This window comes from Canis aureus, chromosome 4, assembly GCF_053574225.1.
Source record: "Canis aureus isolate CA01 chromosome 4, VMU_Caureus_v.1.0, whole genome shotgun sequence".
Taxonomy (NCBI): Eukaryota; Metazoa; Chordata; class Mammalia; order Carnivora; family Canidae; genus Canis; species Canis aureus.
Genome location: NC_135614.1, coordinates 71,060,534 through 71,081,397, shown reverse-complemented (window position 1 = coordinate 71,081,397; position 20,864 = coordinate 71,060,534). Strand labels below are relative to the sequence as shown.

The 20,864-nt window shown below is 35.7% G+C and overlaps 1 long non-coding RNA gene and 1 pseudogene across 1 annotated transcript in view; one reads left to right on the top strand and one right to left on the bottom strand.

The window, feature by feature from the left end:
- LOC144311938 (uncharacterized) overlaps positions 1–20,864 on the top strand; it is a 117,566-nt gene that overhangs the window by 21,260 nt on the left and 75,442 nt on the right. The window contains exon 2 of the long non-coding RNA XR_013377411.1: positions 9,002–9,174. This is a non-coding gene — a long non-coding RNA (uncharacterized LOC144311938). The remainder of the gene's footprint in view (positions 1–9,001; positions 9,175–20,864) is intronic.
- On the bottom strand, positions 8,177–9,047 carry LOC144312003 (thioredoxin-like protein 1 pseudogene; annotated as a pseudogene).

Genomic DNA, 20,864 nt, shown 5'->3' with positions numbered 1-20,864 from the left:
ATAAATCAGTATTTGGAAATTTGGGGCAAAACTTTTGCATGAAAGCTATTATTCACAACTGAACTAGTTCCTTCTCTTATCCACTTATCACACAATAAATGTAACTACTTATTTACCCATTTGAAGCAATCTAAATTACCAGGGACATGACAGTAATTTCCTTCTCTTTAGAGGTCTATGTGAGAGGAGAGGGGTTAATTCAAATACAACATATTAGAATACAGTAGGCTAAAATTTCTCTCTTTATAGAGAGTGTTTATCAGAAGTCAAAAGACTCAAGAGACTTAACTAGAATCTCTAATACATGCCCAAATAAGAGCAACAAAGCAAAATATTCTTTGTTGGGTCTTCAGAGATGAACTCTTGAACTCTCAATCCTTATTCTTGACAAGGATTTTTAACTGATGCTCAGATCAGCCTAGAGTGCAATGGGAAAGAGAAAAACCACAAGAGTTTCCTTTTCTCATGAGGCACATGATGTACACTTCAGGCTACCACAGGGCAGTGGGCTATCACTAACACTCAAGACTTGGATAAAAATTGTACTAACCCTAACCTTTCCAATTTTAGGGGACTTTAATGGGCTATTTGTACAATAATTTACTGCTGAAGATAATTCACAGCCCACATAATTCTCCTTAAAGCCCATCCGTCAATGTCTGAGGAATTATGACTTTGTTCTTTAGCTTTAATTAGCTGGCAAGGAAGGAGAGTTAATGACATTGGTACACATTCTTTGCAGCTATAACTATTTTGTCCTGACAGAAGATGTAAAAAGAGAGAATTCAACAGATCCCAATTTAAAAAATGGCCAAAAGCACGGAGGTAATGTTCTCTAAGTGTTGGATAGGTTGGGTATTAGACTAAAAGAGTTGATGCAATTAATTATCCTGAATCTTCTGTTGTAGTTTTCTGAGACACTGTGATAAATTGTCTCATCCCTTAAAATTATAACCCTAACAGTAAGACTCCCAGATTTTCAATCCATGAGTAGAAAGTTTATACATTCACCTGAACCTGCATGACTAGTGGTGGATGGAGAATTTGAGTATTCCCCACTCTTGCATCAGGTACAGCCTGATACAAGGTCCCTACTTTTGCATTCTCTAGTTGGCACTTCTTAGGCCAAGAGCTAGGGACCTTAAGTTTTTCTCAAAGGACTAATCCTATAAATTGCCAATTTCTATGAAAAAGAGATTGAAAAGTGTCAGAATTTACAGACATGGAAAAGAATACAGAAAATGGCAAAGAAAAACTTCTCTCTTTTTGAACTTGGAGAGAGTGTGTACTCTGTATAAAGAAGAGATGAGTATAGAACCACTAAAGATGTTTTGATTTAGTATCCTGGAATTATGAAAGCCAACCCACTAAAGTGTTGCTAAATTCTGGAGGCTTACTGAACCTTTTTTGTAACTGCTTTGGTAGTAAGTATGTAGCCTTGATACGACAAGCATTATGAAAATTATGTCAAAATTGCTATCCATGCAAAAGGAATAACATCTGTTTTTTTTTATTATTTATCTTTAATCCCTACCAAGTACCTGGAACGTAGGACCTAATGTGTGTGTGTGTGTGTGTGTGTGTGTGTGTGTGTGTGTACATACATGAATATAAATATGCAAATATAAAAGTTGTGCCTGACTTATTTACTTATAACATTCAAAATGGAGGATTGACCTAGTATTTTATATTTTATAAAGTGCTTTTCATACATACTCAAATGTATACTTCTTTGTAAAATTGCTCTAGAGTACTCCTATTACCTGAGACCTCAAGAGATCCAATAGCACAATAAGAAACAGAACTTATTAGTTATATGTGGCTCACCAAGAATTTCCTTGGAATTCCTTGGAAATAGGGTGGATTTGTGAATAATGAAGTTCCACACCTCCATCATCCTTATCCATTCACACCATTTTCAGGGCCAAAGAGTGTAAGTAAACTATAGTTGGGAATCCTCTGAACTGTTAGATTTTTCAGACTACCAGGTAAGCTCAACAAACTTTGGGCATGTTTTGGTAGGAATAAAGGGAGGTGACAGAGAGCCATGTCGACTCATTTGTAGCCTTGATTTGGTATATATATTTAATTGTATGTTTCTGGTTTGGTTGTAAACCAAAGAGGAAATGACCCTGTATCTGAGTGATCATTCCATCCCAGTCCTCAAACCTAAATTAGCTTTTGTGGTCTGGCCTGGTTCAAATGCCCAAAGTATCCTAATGTGGTTGGTTTCTGTTTTGACTTAACTTATAAAACTATATATTTATGGTATCTTTAGGACAACAAAGTTTTGTTTTGTATATTTGAGGCAGGGTTATTGAATCATCATTATTGAATATTTATGGAGCATTTCTTACAACCAAGTCAATTCCTGCTAGGTATTATAAAGAAGAAAAATGAGGAATGTAGTTGTTATGGGCTGAGTTGTGTTGCCTCACCTCCTGAATTCACATATTAAAGTCTTAATTGAGCCCCTGTACCTCAGAATGTGATTATGACTTGGAAATAGGGTCTTTGCAGAGGTAAATAAGTTAAAATGAGATCATGAGAGTGGGCTCTAATCCGGTATGACTGGTATTCCTATAGACACATGGAAAACAATGTCCATCTATAAACCTAAAAGAGAGGCCTAGAACAGATTCATCTATCATAACCTTCAGAAGAAGCCAACCTTGCAACACCTTGATCTTGGACTTCTAGCTTTCAGAACTATGAGAAAATAAATTTCTATTGTTTAAGCCACCCCAGTCTGTGGGACTTTGTTATGGCAACCCTAGCAAAGTAATACCACTTCACTTATGATTCTCATTCTCTAAGATCTTACATTTATTTTTATATCCATGGACATGAGATGAAAATAAATAAAATTTAGGCTACTTAGCATTTGAAATACACATATAATGAAACAGTTTATATTTCTTATAGCATCCTTCTGATAGCATGAGAGGATTGGGTTGTTTTGTTTTGTTTTGTTTGTTGTTGTTTTCCATTAACAATCAGAAGATGATTTACAGAATGATTTTATTTTTACATGCAAAACATACTTAACATGATTTTTGGAACACATAATTCAATAAATGTTACTCCCTTTCTGTCCTGTTTCTCTACTACATGGTTATCTAAAATGTCAATACATAGGTAGAACCTGGGAAAAATCAAGTAGCTAATATAATTTATCTTGAAGCTTTTATTAATTCTGCCTTTCAATAGCCCTGTCCATAATTTTGGTAAGCTCTTTCCAAATAACTAATGTTCTTAGATTTGGCTGCCAAGACAGTGAGCATCTAGCCACTGAGAGGCTACCAGTTTCAAGTCATATTGTTCTTGACCTTTCACTTCTCTGCCAAAAGTTACATGTCCTAGTGCCCATGGTCTCAGCATATGCTCTCCTATCTTAGGTGGTAGGTAAATCAGCCATCCTATTAAAGTTAACTTTGGTCCTATATGTTTACGACTTCATTCCCAAGATAATTATAACAGTGCATATTGCTATCTTCATGTAGTCCAAAAAATGACTTATTCTAGTTCTATCCATAATAGCAAAAAAAGAATATTTTGTAGGTAACTGATCCTTTGTTATTTTTAATATCACATTCATATTCAGTCAAGATTTTTCTGAATACCCATTATACATCAGACATAGAATTTTAATACCCATTCCACATATATATTATAATCCCTATTTTACAAAGAGGGAAAAAGCCCTAAAGAGATGTAGAAATCTGCCCTAAACCACACAGTTGATAAATAGTGAAACTGATATTCAAACCCAAATTCTGACTCAAGTCCATTTTTGTTATTATTATTATTTGTACTATCTCCAATTTTGATATCTCAATATGTTTATAAATGTTAGTGGAAAGAAGTCAGGGGACTACTGAAAGCAAGTATTTATTTTCTTTTCTATATTCCACTCCCCGTTCTGTACTTGCATCTCTGGGGAGAAACACAAAAATTGGTTGGAAGCTTAAGAATGTGGCAAGAAATAGCAGGCATCAGAACAGCTCTAGTTGTAAATAAGAAGTCCTTGGTACTCTCCTAGGATAAATGCTGTTTAAAGTACACATCATGTAATACCTGGAAAGGATTCTAAAAACAGAGACACCTATTTAAATCCTTCAGTCAAACAAATATTTCATCTCAACACTTTGCTTACTTGGAAGAATAAGCAAACTTACTTAAATAGGCTATGTGTTCTAAAAAATAAAAGAAAACTTGTACACAGAATTTCCCTCTGAGCACAACTTACTGATTTTTCTACATGTCATCTTGAAAAAAGTAAAAATTATTACAACTCAAGAGCAAAAGCAGACTTGACAAATATAAGCTTCTATTTTAGGTTGGGAAAACTCTATCTTACCATATCTGAGCTGCATAAAAGAACAAGTCAGCAAGACTTACCCTCTCAGTTATCCTTTTTAAAAAATTTATATGAAAATAAACCTCTTCTAGGAAAAAATATCTAGTCAGAAATCCTCTGAAAGGGTTTTGATTTTTTTTTTAGATTATTTATTTATTCATGAGAGATATACAGAGAGAGTAAGAGATATAAGAGGGAAAAGCAGGCTTCCTGTGGGGAACCCAATGCAGGACCTTGGGATCAAGGCCTGAGCCAAAGGCAAATGCTCAACCACTGAGCCACCCAGGAGTCCCAAGGATTTGATTTTATAATCTAAACTCTCAGGCAGCCTGGGTAGCTCAGTGGTTTAGCGCCGCCTTCAGCCCAGGGTGTGATCCTGGAGACCTGGGATCGAGTCCCATATCAGGCTCCCTGCATGGAGCCTGCTTCTCATATCAGGCTCCCTGCATGGATTCTGCTTCTCCCTCTGCCTGTGTCTCTGCCTCTCTGTGTGTGTCTCTCATGAATAAATAAATAAAATCTTTTAAAAAATAAAATAAACTTCCAAGTACAAACAGAAGAATGTATCCCCAGAAAAATAAAGAGTATTTTTGCAGTTCAAAATAAATAGTAAACTTCAATAACATTTCATAAAGCATTTTCACAAATACCAATTAGTCTAGGAAAGAGCAAGATTTTTTTTTTAAAAAGTGTGTTCTGGTTTAGGTTTAGTAGCTGTGTGCCTGGGGCATCAGTGATTATCTGGAGTTTCAATGGAATACACAAAAATAACCAATTTTAAAAAAACGCTTTTAGCAGTAAAATCATTGTTTAAATAAAATCCTACATGGATGTCTTATAAATATTTAAAATGTATATTATAACATAACATATATCTTTTAAAATTTCATATATATGTGTGTGTGTGTGTGTGTGTGTGTGTGTTTCATATTCTGTTTTTATATAGATGCAGAGTCGCTTTGTCTGAAGTTGAATTTCAGGTATTAAACCCACCTGCTCCTTCTTCCTCTCAAGTTCCTGAGAGATTACTGGTGACCAGTCTGGAAACCTCTCAAGCTTGATCACTCCTTGGTATCTTCTAAGTATGGAAATTACCTTTACATTGCTCAAATGTGCAGCCAGCAAATATATTAGCAAATAAATGAACTTTAGTAAGAAGACCACACAAACAACAGGCATGAGAAGGACATTTAATTCAAGTGCTAAGGGGTGTCTGGGTGGCTCAGTCAGCTAAGCGTCAGACTCTTGATTTTGGCTCAGGTCATGATCTCCGGATCTTGAGATCAAGCCCAGCATTTGGCTCCACACTGAGCATGGAGTCTGCTTATGATTCTCTCTCTCCCTTTCCCTCTGACCCTCTCCTGTTTGCACCTGCCCTCCTCTCCAAAAAAAAATAAATAATCTGAGTGTTAATTCTATTACTAGTTACTACATGATATGATTGGTTTAAGAATAATGAGAACACTATAATAAATCTATTAATAATAATAATAATAATACATCTATTGAATTCTGCTATGCATCTACAAGTTGAAGTTGTTAGATCCATGCCCACATTTACACATTTGTGATCCCAGGGTAGTCACCTCTATATATTATATTCAAAAACTCTCATGAATAGAAAAATATGGTGACAATAATTGCAAAATTATAACTGAATACTTTTCTATTCTGTTCTTTTTTTTTTTTTCTATTCTGTTCTATTAGCAAAAGTGCAGCTATGAATACTTCATGACTTTGGATGATTAAGTTTGAATTGTTCTCATTTTTCCTGAAAGGAGAAAATAGTTCTGTTTAAAGAAATCTGATTAAATAATAAGATAAAGAAGTTTAATATTAGAGAACAAAAGGATGCAGCCAGAAGAAGAGAAAAAGTAGGCTCTGGATCATGAACTGTGTAACTCAGTCCCAGTTCCTGGATAATTCATTGATGACTACATCTCTCTCAGGAAGAATATTTTCAGTGATATCCCTTGTAAGAGACAACAAATCATGCTAAAAGATGACAAGCTTTGGGATTAAATTCTCTGGGTTGAAATCCCAACTCAGTTACTACAAATGTACTCTGATTCTCAATTTCTTCATAATAAAATGATAAGTGTATCAACTCTCTCGTTGGGTTGTTGAGAATATCAAAAATACCACAAGACAAATGCCTGCCACATGGTAGATAAGTGGTAGCTAATATCATTAGTCTTACTTTATGCAGTCCTGGAAAATGTTGAACAGAAATCTATTTCAACTGAAAAAATGATAAATTTGAAAATGAAAGGATTGAACATATCCTGTGTAATATTCATTGCATTGACAACTGTGTCTCACCCCAAAACATCCTCATTCCCAGATATGAAGGATTTTGGAAAAAAGAGGACTTAGCAAACAAAAGAAACAGATATTTTTCTTTCAAAATAGACTAGGTCCTGTGAATTAAACTGCTGAGAAATATCGACCTTATGCTCTTATTTCTCATACCATGGTTTAAAAAGTAATAAATTAAAAAAAAAAAGTAATAAATTGTTTATTGTGAAACTTGTTTCTTGGTTAAAAACGAATGATCTCTACTCTCAACATGCATAAATTTAAGATCGGGAACTAGGTGTAAAATCTTTAATATTCTTGTGAAATAGTTCATCGTGATATTTTGACAATTAAAAGATCTCAGGCCTGGGGGCAGGTGGGCAGGCCATACAATCCTTCTCTTCCATTATCACTACTTTTTAAATAGTTTTTTTCTCAATCTCACATTTAGATAACGGATTTGAGTCAAACTTCTCAGATGTGCAACTTAGAGCTGTTCCTGAAATCTCATATGGAATGAGGGGAGGATAACATTTATGAAAAAAATAAAACTTAAACTAGGTTTAACTTTCCTGAACAGAGCTGAGAGATGTAGGGTACTCTCAAGTTTGTAGAAGAGTGTCCTTCCCCAAAGAAGTGCTTCTGCTCTCCCAGGATGTGTCCCCAAAGAAGTCCTAGGGGTCACTTCACACATCCTAGGACCCACATGGAAGAAGAGCCCAGTAGAGGCTTTTTCAGGCATCTATTCCTCTCTCCTGTTTCTGGTCAGGAATATCTTTCTGAACCCTTAATTCTTTTGATTACATTCTATCTCCTGCAAATTCCACATTTCTCCTCAAAATATTCAGTGGAATATTAGGAAGAGTCCCCCTAGAATACATGAGGCCATAATCTAGAAATATCCCTTCACATGGGATTTTTATGCATTTGCCATTGTCCTTTGAGTATATGAAGTGGCCCTACTTATGGCTATCAGTATGGACGGGATGTCTCAGATGTGTGGGTCCAACCACTGCTGGAAGATCCTATAGCTGCCTACTATTGTGCCCTCATTTCACACAAAACACATGCCTATTTCCAGTTGCTTAGAAAAAATGACACCATGTGTCATTGCCTACTTATTTGCTGTCACTTAAACTGGAATTTCAGAGAAATCCTCCAAAAAAATACAATAAAGTTGTTCTTCAACAAAAGTTTTCCACTGACTATCCAGGAACTGGTGGTTCCTCATCAATTCTGCCAAGGGGGCTCGCCACTTCTCTGATTTTGAAAACTCTTTCCTAAAAAGAGGGGTGTTGGGAAACAATGCAACTTTGCCAGTTTATCTTAAAGCTGGGGGGTTAGCTATTGCTTTTTTTAAAGCTTGGGAAAACCAGTGACTTTTAATTTAGCATTGCATGTATCAAGATTACAATAAAAAGACTAGTGATACATCTGAACAAAAGCAATGATTTATTGGTAATAGCAGTGAATGGGTTATTGACAGTCTCTGCGGAGAATCAAGCAATTATCCAGAAGCTATAAATCTGAATGCAATATGGTCTTCTGGTGTCTTTTGTGGCTTTCTCCTTTTTTGCCAACTACTGGTTTAAAGTCATTCATATTTGTTGTCTGGACTACAGTACCAATAAAGGTAAGATAAAAAATTATTGTTTCTTTACCTTGATTGGACCAAACGACTATAGTTACACTATTAAGATTGATAATAATGAAGGTGGGACAATGCCAACTTCTTTCATATTATCCTCTGTTAGTTCTAGAGCTTGAGTTGGTCACTTCTTTCTACTTCTTAGACCCCCGACCATTAGCTGGTCTTTGCAATCTCATTGAATAGAGCTTAACCGGTTGATTAAATGCTACAGTAATAAACAATTGTTCATCACAATCAGATTCCAAGAAAGCCATGCCTTTTTGGAAACAGTTGTCAAACCCATGCTCTTTGCTTTCATTAAGACATGCACGACACATTAATAGGAGACACTAAATCCACATAGCCTTTTGGAATATCTGTCTCTACTGCTTCCGGGGTCATTTTCTAAGTACTGCTTCACTTTTTTTTCTTCTAATCCCACAGCATTGCTCCTTGATATTGGTCAATTCTCACTTTGTTTCGAAAAAACAGAAATATTGGTGTTGCTGATATATTGTTGGTGGCAGCTGTTCCCTGACATTGATGCACTCTTACTTCCAAGAAAGCTGCCGGTGGATACTTGTTAACTTGTAGAATTGAATGCTGCACCCTCACATGGTAAACCTGCCCATGGCAAGCCTGGAGCCCGTGCTGTGCAGCTTAGGCTGCAAATCCAGGTAGCTGCTGACTAGCTTCTCTGTCATTTTTCTCAGAAAGCCGGCAGGGCAACCACCATGCCACCAGCTTCAAAACAGGAGAGGAAGATCCAGGAGAGCAAGGGAGCAGGCTCCTGAAGGCCAAGGCCTGAACAGAGGAGGCAACAACTGAGGAGAGTCTTTCTCTGGACTTTGTGCAAAGTTCACCAGGGAGCAGAACTGCTGAGAAGGTGAGCATGGGAGAGGGAGGGGAAGAAAGGCATATGGCACTCAGCTGGGGTTTACCTATTGCTTTTAGAATCTCCTTTGCAAAATCTGATTGTGACCATACAGTGCTTCACAGGGGTATGGCAAAGGTATGGTAGACAGAATAATAGTCCCTCAAAGATGCCCATATCCTAATCCTTGAAACCTGTCTAGATGTCACCTTATATAGCAAGAGACTTTGCATATGTGATTAAGTTAAGGATTTAGAGATGGGGAGACTGTTCTGCATCATTTGGTTAGGTACTCAGTAATCATAAGGATTCTTATAAGTAGAAGAGGTAAGGGCGGATAGTCAGAGAAGCAGAGGTCTTGGAGTGATTTAATTGCTGGATTTGAAGGTGGAAGGAGGTTATAAGCCAAGGAATATAGGCAGCTTCTAGAAGCTGAAAAAGGCAAAGAGTGAATTTTCTCCTAGGGTCTCCAGAAGGGATGCAGTCCCCCCTGCATCTTCTATGTTCCTAGACTTACCTAGTACCTCATCCTAGAGCCTAGCAAAGACCCTGCCATTTGGTTAGAGCCTATAATTATCGGTGAATGAATAAACAAATTCTATCCCGAAGCTTTGTCAAATCAGAGGCTCCAATACTCCCCACTAGTATTTTCATTCAACAAGTTCCATATTTTGAGCCATCTGTGAACTTAGAACCTTAATGTGTCAACATTTCTGCTTTCCATCTTATCATTTTTACCTCTTGGACCTAGTCTTTCTTATCCCTGACTCCAACTACAGTAGTGATCACTGTGCCCTGCAGACAGCAATACACAGAAATCATTATCAATGATGATGACAATAATAACAGAGATTGTGTGATAAGTAAGAGAAAGTGTGATTTTACCAATCATCAGCTAATGAAAAAAGAAATGGAATAAATCAGTCAGGATCCAACCAGAAAAAAGATTCCAGGTATTCCAAGTATTTAAAACAGAAGTGACATTGGTTTAATAGATACACCTGGGACTCTAAGCTAGAGGAAAATGTGGTAACCCTGAGATTAGAAGTAGCAGAAGCTGCTACTACACACAGGCTGGGACAAAGGGAATAGATGGGGTTATTGGTACCCAAAAGAGCCTATCTCACCAGGAGGAAGGAACTGTTCCTAGAGGAACAGGAACACAGGTACAGATGGATATGTTGTTTGATGCAACTAGAGAGGTGTAGAAATGTCTTGGACAATAACATTGTATGTTAACCATACTTTAGTAACAAAAGTTAAAAACATACATACACACGTACAAATAATTAACACTGATAAAAAGACAGATGGACAGGAAGGAAAAAAGAAAGGAAGGAAGGAGGAAGGAGGGGGCAAGCCTTGGACTCTCCTTCTCTCACTTCCAATCTCCTGATAGTACCCGCTGCTAGGCAAATCCATCCAGAAGCTACCTGACACATGAATGAGGGTGATCATCTTGGACCCCACCTAAAATACAAAGGCAGAGAATGGGTTGGGGGGTGGATCAGAGAAGAGGTAGGATAAGGAATGACTCTGAGTTTCAACACTCCAAGGAACAGCATCCAGAAGAAAGGGATTCCAACTTCTTATAGGAAAGCATACAGTAAATACTTAGAATCTAATTATCTTTTAATTGGTTTGCAATACACCTTTAGTAAAACATTTAAAATAACCTTAATTACTATCATCTATAACAAAGTCTGGAAAAAAAACTATAATAAATCAATGTAAAACCTGAATTCCAAGGAATACTTCATACACTATTCAAAGCAATCAAAATAATCTATTATTAAATAATTGCAAATGGAAACTAGTTTAGAACACTCTGTACTCCTAATTGCATTCTGTGCTAGGACATATACCTCCTAAAATAGACATGAGAAAAGTGTAAACTGTGCCAAGTCAGGAAAAAAAAAGAAAAGAAAGAAACTCAGCCAACATCAATGGACGACACATATTTTCCAAGAGATGGACCTAAAGTGTGGGCTGATTTTTCTGTTGAAGACAATGTAAACTGTCATTGGATGATGAAGAATTGGAAGCAACACCTAGAGCTAAAAAGATAAGAACAAAATTAAGCAATGCCATGGAATGTGTATAGGATAAAGTGACATAAAGTAGTTGCCAATCATCACATTTTAAGCTAATGAGAATTTTCGTATGAGCTTAGAGTAATAGATTACTGACATCAAAACATCTGATACATTTTTCTATATTTCCTTTTTCTCCTTTGCTTATTATCGGGTGGGGGAACCCATCACCTTATGATGCATGACCTAAATCTCAGAACTTCAGCTCCAATGCCAGCTAGACAGGGATAAGTCATTTTGTGATGACTAATTAGCTATTTATCCATTGAAAACATGAAGCTTATGCTGGATAGACTTAATTTATGTTATGATTGAAATGTTCATGACGATTCCTTGTTCACAGCTGAAAGAACATTTTTAAAAAGGTAATATGTTAGTCAGTAGAATAATTACAAGATTTGTGCTACGAAACTGTGCTGGTTTTTCTTTTTCAACTGCCTCCTGATAATTTCACCATCCATGATTTCCAAATTCTGGAACAAATCATTTAAATTGTGCTGTTTTTCCCCCTTTTATCCTTAAAAGTCCCACTCTAACCCAATGTCCTCAACGAAGTCACCACTTTTACTCACCAAAACCCACAGCCATTTTTTAAGACCGCAATGGAATTTGGTCTCTGTTAATCCTCGTGACACAATCCTACACATTGATACGACTTTGTCCATAGTTTATTCCTACGGATTCCTAAGTATTCGAACATATTTGTTCCTAAGTTAGTTAGGAGTCCTTTGAAGGTATAGATGATGGCTTATTTTATCTGACATGGAAACCAGCATATAATTAAATGACAGCCTTTTCCAATATACATTTATCCTTTCATGTTTTCTCATTATTTCTTTCCTCATGTTGTTTTCTGCCCTCACTCATTTTAAATAGAAAATTATACCCCTCATCTATCTCTGAGTATATATATGGCTAGATCTGGAATTTATAAGAGTAATTTAGGGGGCACTTAGGTGGCTCAGTCAGTTAAACATCTGTCTTCAGCTCGGGTCAAATTCTGTTGTTAAAGCACCACGTCTATGGGATTCTCATCGTGGTAGCCCTAGGAAACAAATACATTTTGGTATTTCCATTTGGTACAATGGACGTCAGCCTAAGACGCCATAAGAGCAAACAAATGGGGCTTTTGCATAGTTTGCAGTGTAGTACAAAAGCTATGAAGAAAAATTCTACCACACTGTACTCCATACTATCTAAGCACTCTCTGAGGAATATTACTGGATGTCAGGGGACATTTATCTCTGTATGTGTACAAATACAAAAATATACTGTAATTCAGCCTGGTGATTTCCAAGATAATGAGCTAAAGATAGCCAGGAGGCAGAAAAGTCAAACGACTATTAGGTTTGGCTAGTGGCATTTAGAATCTGGATGTATGGCCAGGATTGCTAAAGAATAGATCAGTAATTGTAAAGTCTTAAGAAAAGTTATGCACACACAGAGATGAAATAATCATTTGGGGGGGGTCTTTTTGTTGATCAGTTCTACAACAAACAGGGCAGTTTTCTAAAGAGCTGCCACTGGAGTGGTATTTTTCTGGCTGCTGACTGATGTGCATTATAATTCCTCTTACTTAACACTCAGTTTACCCCTAGTGAAATAAGGGGACAGCACTATTGGTACAGAGGGCAAATGAGGAGGACCTTCAGGCTTAAAGTAGTTTCTCTTAGCCCCAGAACTCAATTTTAGAGAGACCCTGAGTTCCACAAGTAATTGTGCCCTCATGGGAAAGGGGCAGGAAGATGATAAAGACCTTCTACTGCCCAGTAGTAGAGCAAAGGCTATAGGGTAATTGCCAGCACTATTAGAAATAAAGTGAAACACACCATCAGCACTCTCTGTTCTCCCTTTGCCTGGCTCCTAAACTCTTTGTCATCTGCTCCCCAGGTGTGTAAGCTCTCTTTCATGCTCTCTAACTTTGCAAAATTCCTGCACCTGCCAGGACTCCCCTGGGTGCTAGAAAATAATGTCTGCTACGAAGTATTTTGCTTTGCTAGAAAATACTTGATTTGATAAAACTAATGTGTAATAATAAGGTGTTTATAGTAAATATTTATAAGGCACCATTTTAGCAGAGACATGAAAATGCAATGATGTGTTACAGCACTGTGAGTGTTGAGATCAGAGATCACTATCTCAGAGGAGAGGTGAGCAGTATGAATGAATAAGGCAGCTAGATGGGGAACACAGAAGTAACAACAATGTTCCATCTAAATGGACACAGTAGTTATCATCTCTGGCAATTATTGTCAGGCTAGACTGTGGCCTAAAGTTGCCAAGTGTTGGAGTCTGTATTTTTTTTTAATCTCTCACTTTTAGCAGTAGAAACCATGTAAACTATTAGCTCTATGGGAACTAAATAAATATATGTATAGGACAAATCAGTCTTATGCACCTCTATTAATCTAGAGTTGGAGATACTTTAAGACAACTATTTCTTCTAATGAAAACATCGGTCTTCTCAGAAGTCGAGTATTTTGCTCAAGAAGGATTAAGTAAGTGGGGTTGAGAAGTGAGAAGTCTAGAGAATTGGTTTTAGTTTCTATGTTCCACTCACCAAATGTGTGGCATCATGTAAGTTCCTTGTCCCTTCTGAATTTAAACTTCATTTCTTTTACACAATGAAAGGTTTCTCATGACATTATGTGATCTTAGGATTCTAAGTAGTATGTCACTGTAAAATTTCTGCTCAAGATGGTTTGTGAATTTTTGTTCCAATTTAATCTAATAGGTTAATTTAAAAAAAAATTTCAAAAAAACTAAAAAAATGCAAAATTCAAAAAAATAAATACATCTTTATCTTGTTTAGATTTCCAAAAGATATAGTCAGACTCAAAACCAAAATCACTATCTCAGTGGATCATTGTTAGAAGAAGAGCTAGAGAGAGGATATGGTGAGGAAGGAAACAAAGATTCACCATAAAACCACCCACCTAACAGCTGCACCGGAAAGCGGCCGAGTAGAAACAACTGAAAAACCAGATGTGAAGAAATTTTTACAGAAAAAACGGCTAAGAAGAAAAACCTAGAACAATATCACAAACTAAAATTCTATACTACATGAGGAAAATCAAGGTCATGAAAGATAGCTTACACATTTTATAAATAAGAAATTTACTCCTGCCTGAGAAATTAGAAAAACACAGCAGTCTAAAAACTATACATACATGACATTTTAGCAGAGATTTAAAAATGTTCTATATTTATTTTTAAAAAGAAGGTGAAGAAAAGTTTTCAGGAAAAAAAGTAGGTGGCTATGAATAACAATAATAAAAAAAAAAGAACCAATTTGAAATCCTGGGAATAAAAAAATATCTTTTACACTGACATTAAAAAAAGCCAATGAACAAAAAAATAGATAAATAGAAAATTAGAAAACTGAATGGTAGCCATGAAAGTAATATAGAAAGATAAAAATGCTTGTTTAATATTTGAAAGCAGAATTAAGAGAGCAACATGGAGGCCAGAATGAGAAGTGCTCACAAATGCCTAAGAGGAATTCTAGATTTTGAAAAAAGAGGAGTAGATAAGAAGGCAATATTAAGGGGCTCCTGGGTGGTTCCGTTAAGCATCTGACTCTTGGTTTTTGCTCAGGTCATGATCTCATGGTTGTGAGATGAAGCCTTGAAGTCAGGCTCCCCTGGTCATGAAGCCTGCTTGGGATTTAATCTCTCCCTCTCCCGCTGCCCCTCCCCTCTCAAAAAAAGAAAGAAGGCCATACTAAAAGAGATACTTATTTAGTGTTTTTCAGAATTTCAAAAATTTGTTTTCTCAGATAGAAAATGAAAATCAAATGTCAAGAAGCATAAATATGGTAAATTTACATCTAAACACATCACAGTGAAATTTCAGAATATCAAAGAAAAACCTAGTCAAAGTTACCTCTGGAGTCATATTTCCTAACAAAGACATTTTACTTATAAAGAAAAAAGCACTTACATTTACAACATACTTCTCAAAAGCAACAATAAATGCTGAAGGAAAATAGCTGTTAGTCTAAAATTCTATAACCCGTCCAAACTCTCATAACAAAAATCAAAATATATCAGACATAAAGAGACTGAAGGATTTTGATGCCCACAGAGCTCCACTAAAAAGAACCATGAAAAGAAGTACTTTAACAAGAACCATGAACCCAAACAGAAAGGCATGAAGCAAAGGTTAAGTGAAATAGTGTTTTAAAAGCAATAATTAATCGCCATGATGCTAAAATTCTTTTTGTTTTTATAAAAAAATTAGATTTAATTTGCTGGACATGGCAGATGGGATACTAAGAGTTCAGATGGTAGGTGCTAAGTTCCATGTCTCTGGCAGAGGACAAAGATACAGAATGTTTTAGATTTAGAACCAAAATGTTGAAAGAATAAGAAAACCTGTTTTTTTTTTTTTTGTTTTTTTTGTTTTTAATTATTTTATTTTTTTCATTTTTATTTTATTTATGATAGTTACAGAGAGAGAGAGAGAGAGAGAGGCAGAGACACAGGCAGAGGGAGAAGCAGGCTCCATGCACTGGGAGCCCGATGTGGGACTCGATCCCGGGTCCCCGGGATCGCGCCCTGGGCCAAAGGCAGGCGCCAAACCGCTGCGCCACCCAGGGATCCCTGTTTTTTTTGTTTTTGTATTGGGCTAAACTAGTTTTTAAAGATGCTTCTAAATTTAACTTGTATTATCTGTAAATAAAGACGTTTAATATACTTATTTGAATTATGTTTTCCACTCAAAGAGGCCAATGATATAACTGAAATTAATAGTATTTTATTATATCAATAGTCAAAGTGACTGAAGGACACGAACATGATGAGAACAAGATCCATCTATCACCTATTCAGAAAATACTCAAGAATAGATAGGCTTTGTATTCAAACTATGCTCTTCCACAACCCAAATACCTGAGTGTTTACAGGCCGGTTTCTTAATCTTTCTGAAGTTCAGTTCACTTAATCTAAGGAGTAGTAAAGTCTATCTTGCATGGTTGTGGGGTGAAGCTTTGAGGTAAAGTGCCTGACACATGGTAAGCATTCAATAAATGGGAGCAAACATTTATGAATAAAAATAATAAATTACACTGGTGAATATATGAGACATGAGTGCAATTTTAACATCCATGTACCTAGTGGACTAGAGAGAGAGAGAAAGGATGGGAATTAAATGCAAAGTGAGCCAACAATGCAAAAATAGTTCCTAATTTGTATCTCAAACCTTAGAATGAGCACATATTTGCAGAAAAAAGTTAATTAATGTAGAAAGAGTAAATATGCTTCGGAGTAAAATACTTTACTTTTGTCCTTTTTCGTTAAGTCCCCAGCCCAAATGTATTGGCAAATGTAATTTAAAAGATCACAACTTTTTTTTTTTTTTTTTAAGTCAGATTGGGACCCATGGTAACCACATCAGCAGAGCTGTAAACCTTTTAGAAATGGATTTTTAAGGGGAATTGTTGATAGACTTTAGCCTATGGTCACGTAACCCGATGGCCTTGCATTTGGCTCTACGACATTCTTTTACCTCATAAACAATCCCTAGTTCTTGTCACACAGACTTTTTTTTTCTAAAATTATTTTTGCTGATGTAAAGATTATTGAGAGAATTTTAGCAAGGCCTCTGAGGCAGTATTTGGAGGGCAAGCATTTTTCACTAGCTTCATTTTGTGGACAAGAAATATATAAATCAGGCTGATAAATACTATTTGGGGCAAAGGTGAGGGCCAATGGAAGGTTAAAACAAATGGAGTCTATAATGAAAAGAAAGCTTTTACATTGCAGAGCCGTTAACATTTTAAGGTGAAAGGTGTGTTCACTCTCTAATGCTTGCCTCAGAACCCTCAACTGTGTCTGCAATTTATTGTGTGTATTCAAAGCTACTAGTTGTGATTTTATGGTTTCAAGAGTGATTAATTCCAGAGCCTTGCTTTTTCATTAACCTGATATATTTGGTATGTCAATATGTCATGTAAATGTTACAGAATTTTGTTGAGGATTCAGCAGCAGCATGGGAGTTAATTAGAGAAAGCTTCATATGGCACAGATGTTCTCATAAGAGCACAAATACATTTTTTTCTTCTTAATATAATCATAGAACAGTGTGGATAATCTAGTCAGGACATCATGATAAGATTTCAACTTTATAACTAGAACTTTTTATATAAGAAAATATGGTTCATGATGAGATTGAATAACATTCAAATATTGAAAGTAATGTTTAGATGAAATGATATAGGAGTTGGAGCAAAAGGGAGTAGGAATAGTTTTGGATGAATTATTAGGTATTTTGATGCTGCATAATGGATACATGGGGTTCACTATACCACTCTATTTTTTGCATATGTTTGAGGTGTTCTTTAATATAAAAATGTTTAATATGTTGTTTAAAATGTTTTCAATAACAGCAGAACATGTTTATTACATGGTAAACAAAAATACAAAGCAGGTGACAAAATAGTAAATGCAGTGTCAACAATGTAGAAAACATATATAGGAAGGGTAATAAGCAGTTGAAGGTATAAATAATAATTGACTATTGAAAGTGAAATAATGGATGATTTTTTCTACATAATTATTTCAAAGTTTTATAAAATTAAGCTAAAAAAGTATAAGATATAATTGAAAGCACTAAACATATTCAATGAATCTCTTATTCAAGAAAGAACTGGAAGAAAGGACCCACATATTGATAGGAAAAGTCCATTTTAAAACACACACACACACAAAGCAGAAACTTCCTTAATCATGTTACTACCATAGAGGAGGGTACTCAAGACATCCTTGTTCAACACAGAGCTGTGAGGTTTCAGATTTCGCCTAGTGGTTTAGTCCCAGAGCCCTGGATGAATTTAGCCATTTTTAATCTTTTGACTTTGGGCAATTTACTTAATTCAAGTTATCATTTTCTCACAATTATAAATACACAATTGTACAACCATGCAATTGTCCAAACAATAATATAACATACCTCACTGGGTTTTATGAAGAATAAGTGAGACAATCTGGACAAAACACTTAGTACAGTGTCTCACACATAGTTCTTAAAAAGGTAAACTAATGGTGACATGGCCCTAACAGTGGCTCCCTGGGGTTTCATTCACACCATTTTACGTCTTTGTATTTTACTTTCTTCTAATGTAAAGTTAATTGCTTTAACTATTGCTATGATTATTTAATGTCTCTGGCACTTTTATATTGTGAAGAGGTATACTAACCGTTACTTGCAATGTAATTAATGATCAATCTGTTAAGCTTTGCCGTATAAAATAGTTTACATATAGAAAAATAACTTGTTAAGACATTTAAAATTTTTAGAAAGAGTCTCTGGGGAATATTTTTATATAGTTAATGTGGTAGATTAAAGATGGTTGCAAATTCTTTGCAACTTATACCATTGAGAGGCAAGGTATAATCTCTTTAGAAAGCTGACAGTGTCTACTAACCATGTCCTAAAACAAAAACAAAAACAAAAACAAAACACAAAACCTAAAAATTTAGTTCTTTTCTCTTAAACACTTAAAATACCAGGCAAAATATACATACATACGATGATTATAAAATGCATTACTTTTTAAAACTATCAATCCTGTGGGTTTATCTCTTCAAAATTTCTAGTCTTGCAATTTTTAGGCTGCTTCCAATAATAAGTATTTTAATACTGTTCTGGATTATAGCAATGTTACAGGACTTCCCCCCAGCTCCCTACACACACACAATTTTATTATATCAAACCTGCCCAGGGTATCTGATTTGTGTTATCCACCAATCAATTGGAAGTTACCACCTAGGATCACAATGATGCAAACCTTGAGTGATGAATAATGAGTCTGTACCCTAGTACCTTTCTTTGAAATCACATTTTCAAACCTTTATTTGATCAGTGTTATAAAACCCATTCTCTTGCTATTTCCTTATATTGTCCCAATGCACTAGCATTATGGGAAACACATCTAACTGGATATTAAAATGAAATTGTGTCTGAGTGCCAAAAACAATAGATTTCAGATACCAAACTGAGGTGAGAGAGATTGGCATTCAGACATTTCAAACAGGATGGCAAAGAACAGGTTAAAGACCTTGTTCAGCCTGAGGACATAAAAGTCATTCAGACAGAGATCAGAAAACAAGATTGGTGAGCTGTGTGAGAGAGAAGGAAGGGCTGAGAGACAGGTGTGCTCTGAGTCTTATCTAAACCAGCAAAGAAGGGGGGTTGAGTGTGCTCCCCCTTTGTTGCAAGTCAAAAGACAAGGGTTTCAGTGGGATTTCCCGCAGAAACTGCTACATGCCATATGCAGTTAAGGGATGTTGTAGCTTTTGCTAAACCTGTCACACAAAAGTTACAAGGGAGCAATTGTTGGTTATCAGCTCTAGCAGCAGAAGCAAAGGAGAGGTAGCTACATTGGGCACTTTGTGCTCCCAAAGGTTTTATGGGAAGGATGGATAACTATATTCCATAAACCAGTTGTGGAGCCACATAGGTGAGGATAAACAGATCTGGAGTCATTTAAAATGCTGCCTATGAAGGCACCTATAGTGGTAATGGGATCCCAAAGGAGAGAGTCTCTGTATATTGCACCATGAGAAACACAGAGCAAAGGATAAAGGAAGTAGCCAACGGTGGAAGATGGGTCTCTCTCTCTCTCTCTCTCACACACACACACACACACACACAGCTTAATGTTCTCACATGGGCCTTGGAGATACTCACAAGTACCAATGAGGGAAGACTAAACAAAACAGCTTTAAATACCAGGCATTTTTAGGAATTCTGCAGCCATTTTATATAGTACCTAACAAGTTAAATTTTCACAACCCTGTTTACACAGCTAGTGATTCAAGCTACATGCTGTAAGTTGGTATATATTTAATAAAAAATACAAAATAGGTCTATATTTCAAAGCTCTTCTGCTCAGTAAAAATAAGTTTTATATTAAGCATATCCTACTATAGTTACCCTTCCTTTATATTACAACAGCCCTGCAACATGCTCTATAAATTTTTCTCTTTGAAGTATCACTATGATTCATATCACAACTTCAATTTTCCATACAACTATAATCATTATTCTTATTATATTATTTGGAATATTTGGTCATCACAAATTAACCTGGGAGCATTTTATGCTGTTATTACCTTTTTGTACTCTGAGATTTTCTGAAAGCAAAATTTCTAGCAAAAACTAGTTTTTCAAATCCAAATTGATTTTTTCCTACCCTGGGACATGAAATCAGCTATTCTCCAAAGATACTTGCTTCCTATAAATGGAGAATAGTATTAGAGTTCAAATATGAAAAAAGAGATCAAATACATAGGCCAAAGAATCTACATATGATCGCTTCAAAAAATACCAGTGATGGTCAGAATAATACCATTATTAGCCACTTGGTCACAGTACTGAAAAAAAATAGTTTATTTTTTAAATCGTGGGTTAAAATAAATATGCAATTTAACACTATTATTTAACACACATTATTTCTTTTCAGTTGTTTTCCAATATAAAAACGAACTTTTCTTTAACATTTTCTTTCATTCATTTTCTTAAAATTTTCCTTAAAACATTTTAAATCTCTACTCCAAAGTATATTTATCAGTTACAATCCATTTATATCTCACTGATCATCATCCT